General features: G+C 32.3%; 1 protein-coding gene across 1 annotated transcript in view; it reads left to right on the top strand.

Moving 5' to 3' along the window:
• The window catches only part of LOC145276968 (uncharacterized), a 925,232-nt gene that overhangs the window by 824,961 nt on the left and 82,977 nt on the right, over positions 1-17,294 (top strand). The gene's annotated exons all lie outside the window — the stretch shown is intronic.

Below are 17,294 nucleotides of genomic sequence, written 5' to 3'. Positions count from 1 at the left end.
GGGTAAACACTTATATTCGGGGTTCTTATATCTGGGTTACATTGTACATTAACACGGGCTCTAATTTGGAACTAGAGAAAATCTCTCCTATATCCGTTGTTCTTATATCAGGGTTACACTGTACATTCTAATAATTATTTTTATACCTACAGACACTAATGTTTCATGTTTTCGCAATCTGTGCAAGAAGTGAAATTTTACTTATCTGCAAAAGCACAACAGAAATCATTCTTTTCTTGTTAAATAAATAAATAGAGCAAGTTTTAAAAAGTCCCAAAAACTTGTAGTTCACTCTCGTTGTATTGAAAGTATCTATAGAATAAGAAATCGTTGATTTTTGTGAAAGAGATATGATAACAAACTTCTGAAATTTTTTTTTAGATGAGGGCTGATTGTTTATATTACTTGTATTGATCCGACTATTGTTCTCATCTTAAGTGTTATTTGTGCAACGTTTTGGTCAGTTTGGCCTTCTACCGTCTTCAAGCATGTTGATGGTTGTTTGGAAAAGAAAAGAGAAAAGTTCCAACGATCAACATGCCTGAAGATGGTCGAAGGACAATCCGACCAAAACGTTGCACAAATAACACTCCAGATATATTAATTATAAACATTTTATTCCTATTTCTCACTAGCCATATAGCATATTTTCCTCTGAAGAAAATTTTTATTATTCTGAAAACAAAGAAAATGTTATCATTCTAAAATTTCCGGAAATAAGAACACTTAAACTTTTAGTGGATTTCTAAATAAACCTGTTTATATATAAATAATATTGTTTCTTTTATGTATTTAACTATTACTATGATCTATGTTAAATATTGAACATCCTTTTTCCAATATAAGTTACTTAGCTATATGAGAAGTTAATTTTTCTCACGTCGTTGATATTATTCTCTCTCTCACACACACACACACATATTTATTCAGATATGTGTTACTGAGGATCAGAAATCATCGATACCGTCCGTTTCAAATCCAACACAAAGAGGACCAGTCTTTGATCATCTACGTTGAATTCTTCTTACTGTCTCCAACAGAGAACCAAAAACTGGTCCCCTTTGTGTTGGATTTGAAACTAACGGTCCAGATGTTTTTTTGTTATGATCTTCTGTAACATGCACTTACACAATACAAGCATTTACAATACAAGAAAAGCGTTTGTTTTTTGCAACATAGATTATGATAATGACGATAGAATAAAACGCGTTTTAAACATACTTATCCAATAATTAACAAACAAAAAAAATAATAATAAAAAAGATGCAAACTTTCCAATAAATCATCATTGAATTTGGTTTAATATCCATTTTTAATGCTAGCATGTATTGGACAGCTTTTAGAAATAATCTTCCAAACTAACTTCAACCAGATTTTTTTTCTCTCTTTGAAATCTATTTTTATCACATCCTTTCATGTTTTTCTTGGCCTTCTTCTGCGAACAGATCCTGCTATTTCAACTGGTCTACATTTACTAATCCAAAAACTTTCATCCATTCTTTCAATGAGACCATACCAACAAAGTCCTGTTCCGCACGCATTTTCCTATACTGTCTAGATTTGAATTTCCTCTGAGGTCATCAGATCTAAACCTGTCTTTAAGAGTCATGTTACACACCCATTCCATCATTCTCATATCATTTCTCTACATGCAACATATGTCCTCAACCCTCACTGCCTGGATTTCACTCCCATTCATACATCATTGCACTGCATCAAAAAGATTATTGAAATGAAGTTTATTAAAATCTGAGGATTTAAAGTCATCAATATAAAGTGTAATATCCCCCCTCCCCCGATTCTCATGTGTGGACTTTTTTAATATTGTCCAATGATTTAAGATAGGGTTAAATAAGAAACGTTAATAGAAAGCGACATATTTGAAGCTGGAGTATGATTAAAAATGAGTTTAATAGAAGTCATTTAACAAGAATTGAACGCCTTAATTTGTTCAAAACATTCAATTAATAAAGAGAAATAATTATGAGTTAATAATTATCAAGTAATAAGGAATTGATAACAAGAAATTATTTTTCATTAAATCAGAATCTTAGCTTTAAAAGTCAATAAAATTTTATGTATGTTCGTGAAATGGAACTCCATGATTTAAAAATAATTAAAGATATTCATTTAAGCCTACAACATTTTTTGGGTTTCATTTTACTTCAGTTGAAGTTCTCAAAAATCAAGGATCTCTGCTTCCTGCGGCTAACACTTGATCTTTATATGAGGCACGTAGATATCCGATTATTCCATTAAAGTTCTTTACATTTCAAACACTGAATTAGTGAAGGAGTTGAGAACACAATATTCCCCTCCCCAGTTAACCATTTAAATATGTTATAGTATATTTTTTTTCTTGTGGTCTCTTGGTTTTAATGAATTTCAGGACAATAACTTGTCTAGTCTGGTGGAGTATCCAGCTTCGTGCTCTTACTTGAGATAACATCACTTGGAGAAGGTGTACCATTCCTTGTAAAAGTGTGGATTAGCCGTAGCAAGGAGACCTTATTCGGGATGTGAATACTATGTGATTTTGAATATATAGTCAGGGTTTACTTGTAGGGAAAAGTATCGTTATGCCAGATTGCCCTGTACAGAGAGACGTTAGACACTAGAGGACAGTGTCTAGCATGCATTTAAGTTCTCACAAGTTTAGTGAAGAGGTTGCTTGTGAGAGTTCAAATGATATTTTAATGAATCTCTCACTATTTACTAGTCTTGTCTTTCAAGCTCAGCTCTATTAATCCTTTTTATTTGTTCTCATCTTATCATCACCATAAATATGTTATGCTTTAAAAAACTTTTTTTTTTACTTTTTGTAAGAAACGGTGTCTAAATGCTAATTATAATTTTCTTATTATTCCACAGATTAATTTCAAGACTTTTTTTTTTTTTTTTGGTTTATTGTTTTTACTAATTTTACTATTTTGATTTCAGAAACCCTGGTATGAATAAACCTAATTGAATTTATTTCAACCCAATTTTTACTCATTGGTTAAGTCTAATCAGTGATAACGTTTGTTTTATATTGGTTGTAAATATGTTTGGAGTAATTTTTTAATTAGAAAATCGTTGAGAAGCCAAACATTTGATAAATATAAAAAAACATTCCTTATTGTTGTTCTAAAATTTACATATATTTATGAATTTTTTGTTAATTGCATTACTTTTTAGTTTTATTTCAGACTTCTGAAAAATATAAATTAAACAAAACTGCTCATTTTGGACACCTTGTTTTGATTGAAATTTTGTTTGCTATTAAAGTTGAATCATTCTTGATATTGCTTCATATTGAAGTAAAAACATTTTTACCAAATGATAAAAAACAATGCATGATCGTATGAACTTGCAAATTGTCTAAAATTGTTGCACACTGATTCTTGTTATTGTCATTTAACAAGAGTTGCCTTCATATACTAAATTTCTTAACCTTCCTTGTTGAATGAATGATTTATCACAGTTTATTGATTGCAATTCATCTGTACTGAGGTATATGTATGAGCAGTTCAGCCCGGCTTTGCTCGGGCCCTATGTACTGTTTATAACTTTATGTACATATATATATATTAAAAAGTTTGACCTATGTCCAACTAACCTACATCTAAAATTTCAAGTGTTTAGACCCAAAATTGGCAGAGGAATTTGGTAGAGTCTGCAAAGGCCAACTCTTTCAACTTTGACCCCTTGACAGCCAAATTTCTGATTGAAAACCGATTAAAAAATTTTCCTAAATCTCAATACCCCTTATGTCAAATCCCGAGTCTGTAGACTGAAAATTGATAGAGTAGTTTGATAGGAAAATATACACACACACACACACCACACACACACACAATTTCACTTATATATATATATATATCACATTTGCATACCAGTTCCCATTAGATCACCAAAGTTAAGCATTATTGAGCCTGGTCAAAATAAAATAGGTGACTATTTAAGAATATTAGATATTTTACGTGCTCTCCATTCATCTTAGTATTTTTTCCAGTCTTCCTGAAATTCTCTTTGTCACTGGACTCAAGCAGTGTTAACTCAGGAAAAAAGTGGTTAGAGATTGTGCAACCCTTGCTTCACAATTCAGCACAAGTCATCCATCATCTCTCCAAGATTATCATATGGTCATCTTTTTTCTAATTGGCAAACATCCATCTGTTCTAATTATCTTATCGTCTGATGTGGATTTCTTTGCAAAAACTGGTTTAATCATTCCTCATCAAACTCGATTGGTTGACCATGGTGCTAGCTATTTTCCAGCTAAAAATTCCTCTTTTTTTTTTTTTTTTTAAAGCATAAAAACCATCACTGAGTGATACTTTAAGGCATTTAAATATCTCCATACCTTTTACAAACATCATGAGATGCTTTGATGGCATTAACATTATTTGCAAAAAGCAAAAGACGTTGACAATGAGTCATTTTATTTACTTTACAGTACAAGGGGTCTGCAATAGAACCAAAAAGTGATTAAATTAAAAAAAAAAAAAAAAAATCATAAATATATGCAAGTGTCAGAATTATGCATGTTACAGAAGATCATAACAATAATAAATTATTATTCCCCCCCCCAAAATTGCTAAATGTTTGAGTTCTAAAATTTTTAAAGATTACTTTTGATTAAAAACAAAAACGCTTAACTCAGTATCTAAATTAATGACTCTGTAACAAATACCTTTGCGTTAATTGTTTTTATGCTTCAATTAAATTGCTACACTTAAAAAAATTAAGGATGCATCAAATAAGTTACCATTAAACATTCAAATACATATTTAAATAATCTCTTCAGTTATGCTTTTATAAATCATCATCTATATATATAAAAGCGAAAATGTGTGTGATCATTTCGTGTATGTCTTCAAAAGGCTTCTTTCGCACGCGCTCCCGGGGTCATTACTATCGCTTAAAACTGTGTATATGGGTCCTATATCATAATATCTAGGAGTTAGGAAAGCACGTAGCGTATAGATTTATTTACGTCGATTTTTACAAAATTATTGTTATTTTGGCTTCTCGCGTGTTGATTGGGCTTTTTAGTATAAATAAAATGAAACTAAACTCAAACGGACGTGTTCGCGGCAATGCGCCGGGAACAGACGCTTACGCTGCGTGACTTCTATTTGACCTTCTTAATTAGGTCAAATGGAAGCAGCAAAGTTAACTTTTATTACGCACGCCTGTTTTTATAGTTATAGTTAGATAAAACACGTCTACGCTGTATATCGCGGTGGCCCAATGGTAACATTGCACTTTTTTTTTTTTCACACATTAATTTCCAACTCAAGGGTACAGGTTCGATCCTCATACACTCACCTACCAAAACATTTTTTTTTATTATTTAACCCCCCCCCCGAGTTTTATTTACCTCAAGACACCCGGGCATCGCCGGGTACCCCCCCCTAGTTAAAAATAATTATCAGATTTCTCAGAGAATCTGATTTTTTTTTAGTGTTTATTTTTATTATAATCATATTTTTAAACTTTGAAACAAAATAAAAACTAAACTCAAAGATATATTGCAATTAGCTTTTAATTAAGTTAGTTACAATTCTTCTGTCTATAATTTTTACTTCGTCCCATAATGGTAGATGGTTTCCCTTTTCCTTCCAGATATGGTCAGCTTTACCCGATTTTTCAATCTCTATGTACTACGGCATTTCGATGTTCTTCTAACCATACTTTTCATGGACAACATCTCACCTTTGTATAGTTTTACATGGAATTTCATATACACAGTTCTTAGTTATGATTTTTTCTGTAGGGGGCTTGACTCTCACAAGCTGTTTCTGAAGAGTTGAATCACTCCTGAATACTGTCCTGATGTCATATGGATTACATATGTGTTGAAATTTTTCAGATAAGCTTTTCATATATGGTATAAAAACTGGTGAGTTTCTGAGTCATGTCCTTTTGTGTCCAGATTTCTTGGAGCTGATGTCATGCTCTCTGGATAGTTGTTTCAGTGGAGGGTTTCTTTTAAACTGCCGATCTCCTCTTGATATGCATGGCTGTTACTACATGTTGCTTTTGCTCAGTGTTGTAGACAACAGACGATTCCTTTCTTTACATTATCTGGAGGTTACATCAACCAAAACTTTATGAAAATCACACTCAAGATAAGAACAGTAGTCTTATGAATCCACATAATATGGCAAATATTTTTATTTTTACAACCAAGTATTGAATTTTCAGGATCTTAGAATTAAATATAAGATTTTTGAACAAAATCTTCACAGGACAACCAAACTTGTAGACATTTTGGCAATATTTTGATGTTTCTTTTTACCGTTCCACCCACAAATGTCACTTTAATGTGGATATCTCCACAAAAAGGGATCCTGAATAGAAAATCTATAAAAAAAAAATTGTTCAAGTAGAAACAAACTTCTCAATCTCTAACCAAGCATAGGACAATCACTAAAATTTGAATTATTCAATCGCAAATAAAAATTCTAAATAATTGAATTTTTACTTTTAAATTAGGCACAAAGATATATACACTTTGATTCTAACCTGAATAGAAAGTAATATCAGTTAATGTCACTTACTTTACCAGGCCATTATCTATATAAATGAAATATGATATCTGTATGTCTGTCTGCAAGAATATAAACTTGTAGCATTCTCAACTGAGCAACTACAGAGGTAAAATTTGGTTTATAGATACATATCGAACAGCGATTTAGGTGGCAACATTCGCTGTGATCAGGGTACATTTTTGAAGACCATGCTATGTAGTCAGCTCAGTTTGAACCAAATCACCGAGACAAACTTTAGTGAATTCAAATTTCAAACAGCAAGTAAACTGTTAAATGCATATTATTTGTGACAGATTTATTCTGTTATATAATGCTCAATTTTCTGTGTGTGTGTGCGTATGTATTCACTTGAAAGTAAAAAATTACATAAGACACACCTATCAAGCTTATATTCTTTTTTAGCATTGTTGCAAACAGAATATTGACACTTTTGTGATATGAATTCTTTTGGAAGTTAACAGTATTACTTGGAGATAGGTATGGGATAACAGCGATTTTGTTTCTTCCATTGACCTTTAGTGGGAAATAATTCTTGTGATAGAGAGAGGGAGCGGGTGATAAAAAGAGAAGGAGAAATCAAAGTTTTAAAATAAAGATGTCATGTTTTAACTATTTGTTTATCATGTTCCCATGTAACCATGCTTGTCTAATATATTTTATTTTTAGACAATGTTGGGTGCCTGTCCAGAAATCCTGTTTTGAGGCATTTTAAAGCAGTTCACCAAGTATTCAATTAACTTTTGAAATGCAAATTACTTAATTATGCAAATGATCTCATTTCAAGAATGGCTTATCATATAAGCATGACATTTCCAATTGTTGAAGTTTAGCATAAAACAACAAAAATGACCTTAAGAGATTACCAAATATTTTTCATTTGGTGCTAAAATATTGAAAAAAAAAAAAAAAAAAAAATGTAATATTAACCTAATGCTTAAATAATTAAATCGGCTTGCCTATAAATTAGTTCTATCAGAGCTCTTCACCAATCTTTTGGAGATAAAAACTAAAGAGCCTACCATTTTTTTATGGAAAGGTTTCATGTCTTACCTGAATTAGGCGTAGGCGTCAAAATGGTCTATCCTCAAATCATGCTTGCTACCAGTTTAAATAATGTATTTGGGTCCTAATAATACAAAAAAAGTAATTTTTGCAAAAATTTTGAAAAATTCAGTGATTGCCTGCTCATTTTTAGGCAGTGATACCCAAAAAATAGGAAAATTGACCAAAACAAACAATATCAATAAAAATGCCTACTTAAACAGCATAAAAGAGGGTTATTTGTTGGTAGGTGATAAAAACTGATATACCAGCATAATTTTTCAACACCTTTCGGTTGTTTGGAATTTTACAGGGCCAAAATATGGTAAAAAATAGCTTAAAATAGCCAACATTTGCCAAAATATGCCTCAATCACTGAATGTGGGCATCAATAGGCTACTTAATTAGTCATCAAATATCTCATATGGCTTAAAAACTGTTAAATGAATAACATTGATGTCAGTAAAATTCTTTAACAGTTTGGGGATTTGGGGGGGTGGAGGGGTGTTTTAGAGCTCAAAATTAGCCAAAGGTCCCCATAGATACCCAGGTAGTAGTTGCAACAATTCCCAGTTGCAACTACTGATAAATAGTAAAGATCTAATGTGTATGCACAATTCTAAACACAATGAAGATTTGTCATATTGGGGAAGTCAGCTGCTTCAATACTGGAGTCATACTCCATCCTGCAAATGGTAGTTGGAGTCAAAGAAACGAACCAATTGGTGGAAGCATGCAGAATATATCTTGCTAGTGAGATATTTAAAACCGAGCTTGAAGTGCCTGCAGACTTCACCAACCAGGTCACATTTCCTTTCCTGCACTGTGTTGAGAGAAGTTTGTAAGATCTTCTCGCCATACTTCCCAAGCTGCACAGTGACCTGAAAGCAGCAAATACCACCACACTTCATAAATTTGTTGTGGAAATGCAACATATGCCAGTGCAGAAGCCAGAATCAGAGCTTGGTCTGAAGCTGTTGGATCTGATGTGCATTAGTGCTGCTGATGGTGTAATGCTGCAGTGTAGTGTTGAATATGGTTTTGCTGAAGAGTCGTCACAGCATGCTACTGACCTTTCTTTGTTGTCCAAAGAAGAGCTGGAAGGCTTACCGACAGAAAACCTCAAATGTGAAAGAAACCTGTCAGTGTTCGATAACCGTGCTGGAAAAGTTACCAAGTGTTGAAACAGAAAATTCACTGGTAAGTCAATTCGTAATGAGGTGATGTTGTACTGCAATGTTTAAGGGGTATTTGACCCGGACACGAAAATCATCTCTAGACTTTTGGATGAGAGGGAATCTGTCTGGACAAACCAGCAGAGAATGGTTTTGAGAGAGGAGATTAAGAAAAAGCTCCAAAAATGCATTGATTTTAACATGGTGAAAAATCTGTTGGATGGATGTAAAATGTGGAGTGGGCCAGTAACATCCACTTCTGAACTACTAGAAATTTTGTGAAGAAAAGATCCTAAGAACTGAGTTTGCATATTTTGTACATACCCATCTGATACAGAAACCTCAGCAACCCGATTTATTCCAATAAAACAGCATTTCTTATGGAGATAAGTTGGCATCTTACTGTCTGATGACTTAGAAAACTGTTCCGCTACCAATGACGATGTTATTGAATCACTTACCTCCTGCAAGTCTGAGCCACTGAGCATTTCAGCTGCTTACAAAGAAAATGATGTGTGTTGTCTTCTGGAAAAAAAGTAATGGGTATGTATGGTACCTAGGGTATATAAGTCAAGTGATCAATGGTGGAGTGTACTATAAAGTTGATCACATTCATCGTTCCCTGCCCTCACAACATAAGTACTGGCAATACCCTTGGAGGCAAGACATGTTCGATGTACTACCTGAACAAATTGTTGAGGTTTGAATTCATGGGGAATGGACTCTTGAAGAAAGGAATCAGAGATTTATGTTGACAAATGCAAAAGAGGTAGATTACCAATTCAAACAACAACTCGATATCAAATCCTCTTCCAAGACTGTGTAGAAAACGTTTTATTAAATTGATATGAAAGTTGTTTCATTACAATGCTTAGTCAAATTAGAGTTAAACACATTGTGCCGGCCTACATCATCTTACTACATTCATACCATTTTGGTGGTGTTTTGGGACAAAACACTATCATAAGACCCGTTTACAGTGATTTCAGGCAAATTTTGGTCATTTTTTGGCTCATTTTTGACATATTACTGGCCTGACAAAACTCAAAACAGCTCAAAACTGTTAGTAAATTATACTGACACATCAGTCCATACTACTAATCACCAATTAACCCCCTTTTGGGGTGTTTTGATGACCAATTGTATTGATAATGTTGGTTTTTGGTTGATTTTCCTCTATTTTAGACACCTCATGCCAGCTGATCTCAGAAAAAGTGAGGGCAATCACTGAAATTTTTCAAAAATTTTGAAAAAAAATTGGTATTTTTGCATTACTACGACCCAAATACATCATTTAAACTGGTAGTAAGCATGATTTGAGGATAGCCACAAAACAAGGCCCCCTGATGCCTACCCCTACCTGAATCTGATTGGAGGTATCATTTGCTGGGATATCATATGCATTTTTTATTTTTTTTTATTGCTAAAATTTTGTCAGTCACAAACTGGTATTTGATCAGTAATTTCTGGGTTGCCCGGATGAAAGGGTTTGATGTTTTAGGACACAAAACACTTTTCGTACTACGACACATATAGCTGACCATATGGCCCAGAGCATTTGAGTGATGTATTTAAAATATTTTGATATATATTACAAACGGAACTTGACCATTAAAAAGACGATTAGGTTCTGAATCCCAAAATGTGATTTTTTCCACATAAGAACCAGAACAATCCCCACTTCTTTTAGAGGAGGCAATACACACATGTATAGTAGCTTACTCATATTCACAAATATACAAATTCATTAAGGTTTATTTCTTATTTCTCTTATTCTTCATGCCTCAACCCAAACCCTTAAAGTCAAATGGAGTCTGCTATTTATGGATGTTTTGGGTGGCAGCCGGCAGCTAACAGAACTGCTCTCTAAAATTACAGTGACCATCAGAAACGGTAGGTTTGAGCAAGACCGATCCCTAAACTAATCTGCACCCCCCACCCCAAGATGATTCCTTACTCATCCTTTAGCACATAGAAAACATCCTGTCTACTGTACCTTTCTTTCAATCCCACTCTTTAAATTAAGGATCATAGTCTCACTTTTTAATTCCCTGAATCCACAAGCCAGTGTTAGTTAGTCCAATTTCATTTGATTATATCAGGAAACAATATATTGTTTTTCCAGCTAATTATATTTAATTATATTCTGCATTCTCAAGGATTATTATACAAAATTTGTTGCAATTCTTCCCAATAGTTTCGATGCCTATCAGTATTCGTTGTTTTATAATATAAGTAGTATTAGCATTTTTATTACCTTGTGACCCACCTGAAATTTCAAGAATTCTTAATTCTAAATTTGGTGAAATGCTTGATTGAGCTCCAGTCTTGGTTTCTCCTTGTAAAACATTCACAGCAATAATTTATTACCACAATGAAAAAAAGGACATCCTCTTTCAAGTGCCTAACATCAAGTGGAATTTCCATGAACAAGATTTCACACCTGTTGAACACATTGTCGTAGGACTACTTCCCTACTGATTACAACTTGATCGTTTTCAAATCCAATATCAACAAATTTCTATCATGGACCACCCCAGATGTATGAAACATAGTTCATACCATTGATCAGTGTTCAGTGTTAGTACTCCCACAGTGTTCCGCATCTTTCACCTGGCAATAATTTGTAACAGAGCCACTAGCATATTTACCAGCAGCAACCATATGACACATATGCAAATGATCAAACCGGTGCGTGATGTGACATCACAGTGGAGAAAGAGAAGGGAAAGAATGAATGTGCAGTGGTATGAATGACTTAAGCACATGTAGAGATAGCAGGGTTTTATTAATTACATGGCCAATAAGAGATTTTTAAAACAATATGCATTGTTGAAAAGCACTGGTAATAAATGTCTTGTTAAAACTAAAAAAAAAATAAAAAAAAAAAAAAAAAGCGCATACCAGCATGAAATGGACACACCAAGTGGTGGCGTGAATGACTTAAGCACATGTTGAAATGGCAGGATTTTACTACATGGCAGACGAAATGAACAAAGAAAACCTTTAAAACCAGATACAATGCATCAGTTTGGAAGGTACCATGAATAAATGCCTTTGATTTCAACTGAAAAAGCCAAATCGAATTTCTTCCTTTTGTTTGTTTTCTTGCCACTGTTTCTGCATGCAACATGTGGATCTATGTTAACATGCAACAACCACATTAAAAATTTCCTTCTCATTAACTCTTATTCTTGAATGGTTTTTGGCCTTGATTAAGAAGTGACCTTGAAAGCAAAAAAAAAAATTATCAATGTATAGTTTTAGAGCCTAAAGCCTTGAAACCGCTGAAACTATATAATAGCATGTTTTATTGTCTTAATCACTTAGACAAAGTGACCAATAGATTAGCAAAACAAGCTCAATTATAATATAAATGTGCTATATTTTCCTATTTTTCTACTTGTGCCATTTTTATGATTGACATAAGATATTTAGAGACTAATTGAGTTATCTCCTCTTTTCTAATATTTGTAAAAAAAAAAATGAATAAACAAAATAACTGGCAATAGTTATTTAAGTTTTTTTTTGTTTTTTGTACTAATTAACACATACTCCTATAATTAAGGCTGGTCAACTAGTAATTCAGTGTTCGTTTCTTTTTCTGAATCTATAGAGTTCTACATCATGTAACGACTGGGTGGTCAATTATTGGTCAATTTAGACATATAATCACAAATGTAAAAGGTCTAACTTAGAAGTTCACTTCTTTTCTCTTTTTTGGGGGGCTGTTTTCTGATGTAAAAGTAACTAACTTTTTACTTCATTGATCGTTGATGCAAATCACGAAAAGAGTTAGGCTCAGAATAGACCCTTAATGCACGCCAGCATTAATACTTTAAACTTCAGATTTCTGCCCATCAACAACAACTTTGATAAAGTTATCAGAGAGAAAGGATATTATTAATGTTTGAGAGGACATTTCCAGCTATTCCCTAGCTGGAAATCTTGTTAAGTAAACCCTTAAAACCATATCAAATGCTTTATATTTGTCAACAACTATTGTTTGAGTATCGTCACCATAAGGGGGCAAGTTGAAGTCATGGTTTATTGTCTAAAAATCAATCTTTTTTTTATTTATTTTTTTTATATAATGAATCATTAAATATTTATTTTGATGTCATCTTGACCTGTTTAAACTTTATTTATTTTCAGGATTTTATATTTTTTTGATAAACTATTTTTGCAGCTTATATCTTTGTTTTATGGTTGTTTTACTTTTGAAACAGAAGGAAAATAATTAACATTCACAAATTGAAAAGAAGAGATTAACAATATATTTTTTGCAATAAAGATGTACTAAAATATAATCGTTTTTATTCAGTTTACTTATAGTGAAGCTAAAATACTTTCGTTTTAGCTATATATATATATATATATATATATATATATATATGTGTGTGTGTGTGTGTGTCTTGCATGTTTTTTAACCTTTAAAACTATATATTACATATAGTTTTTTTTCGTCTTTTGTCAAAAAATTTTGTCAGTAAGTCAATTTCCTGCAATTGCTGAATCAATTTGCTTTTACGAATTCACAAGTCTCAACGTTATTTCAGAGATTATCAGTTTACTATGAAACACAGTGTGTGTGTGTATGTATATATATATATATATATATATATATAATGAAAAATGTATAATTTAGACAATAAATAGTTTCTAAAAAGTATCTATGGCTGCAAAAAAGAAAAATATATTTTCATATTGCACAAAGTTAATATTTATCCAATAATTTTCTACATTTTGATTAAATGCAGACATGACTAGTAAACACCAGCAGAACTCTTTAAATTTGGGAAAATACTCCCACAGTATTCCTCATCTTTCGACTGGTATTAATTCCCATCTCATTAACCCTTATCCTCGAGTGATTCTTGGCTTTGATAAGCAGTGGCATTCAAAGGAAAAAAATACTATTATGTAGTTCTAGAGGCTGCAAAACTTAAAATTACATAGCAGCATATTTTATTTTCTGTGTTAGTTACTTTGACTCTAAGTGACGAATAGATTGGTAAAACGGGTCCAATTATGAGATAGAAGATGTACTTTGTTTTTCTAATTTACTTGTGTCATTTTTATGATTGATATAAAATATTCATATATGAATAGACAAATTTAGTTACCCGTTCTTTTTTAACAAGATGGTTGTTAAGAATGAATTCAACCTCAAACGTATGCCAAGATTTAATACTTTCCATAATTTTTGTATAAACCGAGCTGATAGGTTAAAAGGGAAATAACTGTAAACTGTTTTTTTATTTTAGAAAACAAAATGAAGCCTTTCACAAAACCTTTACCCGATCTAAAAGGAGTTACATGTAGCATCTTAGATAGTAGGTGATAGAAGACCCATTTATTTTATATCTCAGGGCCAGGTAAAAAGAAACCACTTTAGTATAACGTATTGTTATTTGAGATAGTATTTAAAAATCTTTTTTCAAAAATACCAATCTTTAAAAGTTAAACTATAGTCAGTATTATTCTATAGTATTAAGAATCCAATACTGCCAAATAGTTGCTTATGCAAGACCAATAGTTATTATTTTTAGATTTTCACCCCAAGCAAAGCACAGTGTCACTTTAATGTAGGGGGCTACTACCTGGGACATAAGTTGCAAGGGTACTATGTAAGGAGTTGAGCAGCAAGATGTCTGTTTACATTACACTTGAACTTCTGCATGTCAGTACAATTGGGGAAACAAGAAACCGGAAGGGAATTCCAAAATCTAGCAGTTCTGGGGAGGAAACTATTATAGTAGAAGGCTTTCTGACATCTACGGATCTCTACTGTGTAAGGGTGGGACTTTGCTGCTTGTCGAGGGTATTTACATTGAGGGGGTATAAGGCTTGTAGTTTGTCGGAGCAGCTACCATTAAAATACTTGTAGAACAGGCAGAGGGATACAGCATTTCATCGATGGGACAAAGGTTGAAGCTTAGATGACAGTATGGAACCTATTAGGTTGGCGACTCTTTTGAACCTTATCTAGGAGTGAGAGACTAGTAGCAGATTGTTTTGCTGCTGTATATGCTTTTTCATTTTTTGCTAGTCCGACATGGCTGGGTATCCAGCAGAAGGTAATGTTTTTGTTTTGGGTGATGAAGTTGATTCTTTGTAGGAGATTGATGATCAGACAATTGTTTAGATTTTTGCTTTTTAGTGAGGTTAACACTGATAGTGAGTCTGAAAGTATGGTTCATTTGTTATAGTTGAGTTCAAGGGTAAATCTGTGGCTGTGGCTTCAGCACTGAAGATTGATGTGTTGTCTGGTAGGCATTTTTGGGATATGATGTTATTACAAATGGCTACACTTCTGACTATTTTTGTCTTTAGAGCCTTCAGTATATATTTGCATCCAATTTTAATGTTGCTCTAATATGTTTAGGTGGTCTAAATAAATTGTGGGGTGTGTTTGATTTGGAGTATTTTGATAGGTTTAGAATAATTTTAGGTTGTTTTAGTGACCAAGGAGGATGTTAAGAGAATTTCGATTTATGTATGTTGTTTTTGTCTATTTTCTAATTTTCTAATGAATGTTCCATTTTTAATCCAAAAGTTTTTATGTTATTTTTTCCTGCCAAAGAGAGTTTGGTATTCAGGATGGAAGACACAATTGTAAGTTGGGTTTGTAGGGTTTAAGAAAAGTTTTAGATAATATTGTGTTGCAAGTTTTTTCCATCTTAGGTGGATTGGCCATTCATAGGCTTCTGCATATAAACTGTTTACTGGAGAGGTGCTATAAGCTCCTAGTGTCACTCTGAGTCCTTGGTTATGGATGGTTTCTAATGTTTTTAAATAGGATTTCCTGGCTGTTCCGTAGACGAAACATCCATTGTCTAGTTTTGGTCAGATTAATGTTCTGTAGAGTTTTATTAGAATTTTTCGATCTGCTCCCCAGTTAGTGTTTGCATTAGTTGAATTGATTTATTGCATTTGACTCTCAGATGATTTATGTGAGGTCTGTAGCTTAGTATTTTGTCAACGATAATGCCTAAGAATTTATGTTCTTCAGCTACTGGGATTTCTGTATTATTGAGTTTAAGAGAAAGATCCAAATGTAGTTTATATTGCTAGCAGAAATGTATGCATTTGGTTTTAGTTAGAGAGAATTTGAAGCCATTTTTGTTGGCCCACTCATTGATTTTATTGAGAGATTGTTGCAGTTGATGTTCTATGGTGTAAGTGCGTTTTGATCTATAACTAAACTAGATGATCTATGGTGCTATGTCCTTTTTTGTAGCCTAATTTAAAATCTGTCAGTAAATTGTTAGTTTCAAGTATCCATGTTAATCTGTTGTTGACCATTCTTTCTAAAGTCTTACAAATAGGGAAATAGGTATGTAGTTGGAAAGATTAGACAAGTCTTTCCCATTTTTGGGGTATTGGAAGTCTTTCCCATTTGTGGGTATATATAAAAAAGTTGTATTTTTTCTTTAAATAAATAGAAAAAAAGTTTTTAATGTGAATATCAATACACCCCCCACCCCCACCAAAAAAAAAAAATTTATAGGAGTATATATGAAATGGACAAAAGGAAAAAAAATTAAAAACAAAAGATCACCAAAAGAATAGATTTATCAGTTTCGTTTGGATCAGAATGAAACCGGTAAATCTCTATTTTAGCATAGATAAATGGTGACTTTAGAAAGGAGAAAAGAAAATAAATCTAACGTATAGAACCAGACACAGAAATTATCATATAGAATCCATCATGAATTTTATCGTATAGAACCCCAATGGAGAAACTGACAGAATTTGTCAATGTGTATTATGTAATCTTACATGAAGACTTAATGCTGGTTTGTATGGGTAACTTAATTCTGGGTATATATTTTCTAGGTCATAGAAAATAGAAAAATTAGAACTGACAGATAGTGAAAATTTCTGTTAGTAACATTTTTTTTATGTAATAAATGCATTGCGAAATTTGTCTTATTTGGAAATATCAAAAATCTTTATTTTTAGAAGTGGATGAGATTACCGAGTTATTTTGACTTTCTTATAAATAGAGCTCCAAACTTTATCTTAATGAACTAAAACCATAATGTGAAGTGATAGATTTATGATTTACGCCAGGTTTCAAAACTTGAATTCAAATAAATGGTAATAAAAAATAAATGAATAGGTGAAGATTATCAGTAGCATTAAAATCTATTTTAATAGTGTGAAACAATTTATTTTACTTTAACTATGTAAAAAAAAAAAACAATTTAATATATACTAGAATTTGGCCCTGTAGAGTCCATAATTCTAGTTTTATAAAAGAAAAAGAAAATGTATTTTCCAAATCAAGTATTATTTGTTTTTATTTTACTCTGTTCTTGATAATTGGATGAAAAATTTATGTTTTAATCGTTAAGTTAATATTTCAGATTTTGAAATCAACACTTTTCAAATCTTGAATCATTGCACCTTTTTTTCTCATTCTAAAATCTCATTCTCTTTCAGACGTGTCGTCTTTGATTCTTTCTCTAAGAATTAATTTTTACTTGATAATCATTTTGTATTTTCTTTTTTCAGATTTAATTTTTTTTTT

This window comes from Euprymna scolopes, chromosome 5, assembly GCF_053919585.1.
Source record: "Euprymna scolopes isolate OS-2025 chromosome 5, ASM5391958v1, whole genome shotgun sequence".
Lineage (NCBI taxonomy): Eukaryota > Metazoa > Mollusca > Cephalopoda > Sepiida > Sepiolidae > Euprymna > Euprymna scolopes.
Note: the sequence above shows the minus strand (reverse complement) of the source record. Positions and strands in the feature narration are given on the sequence as shown.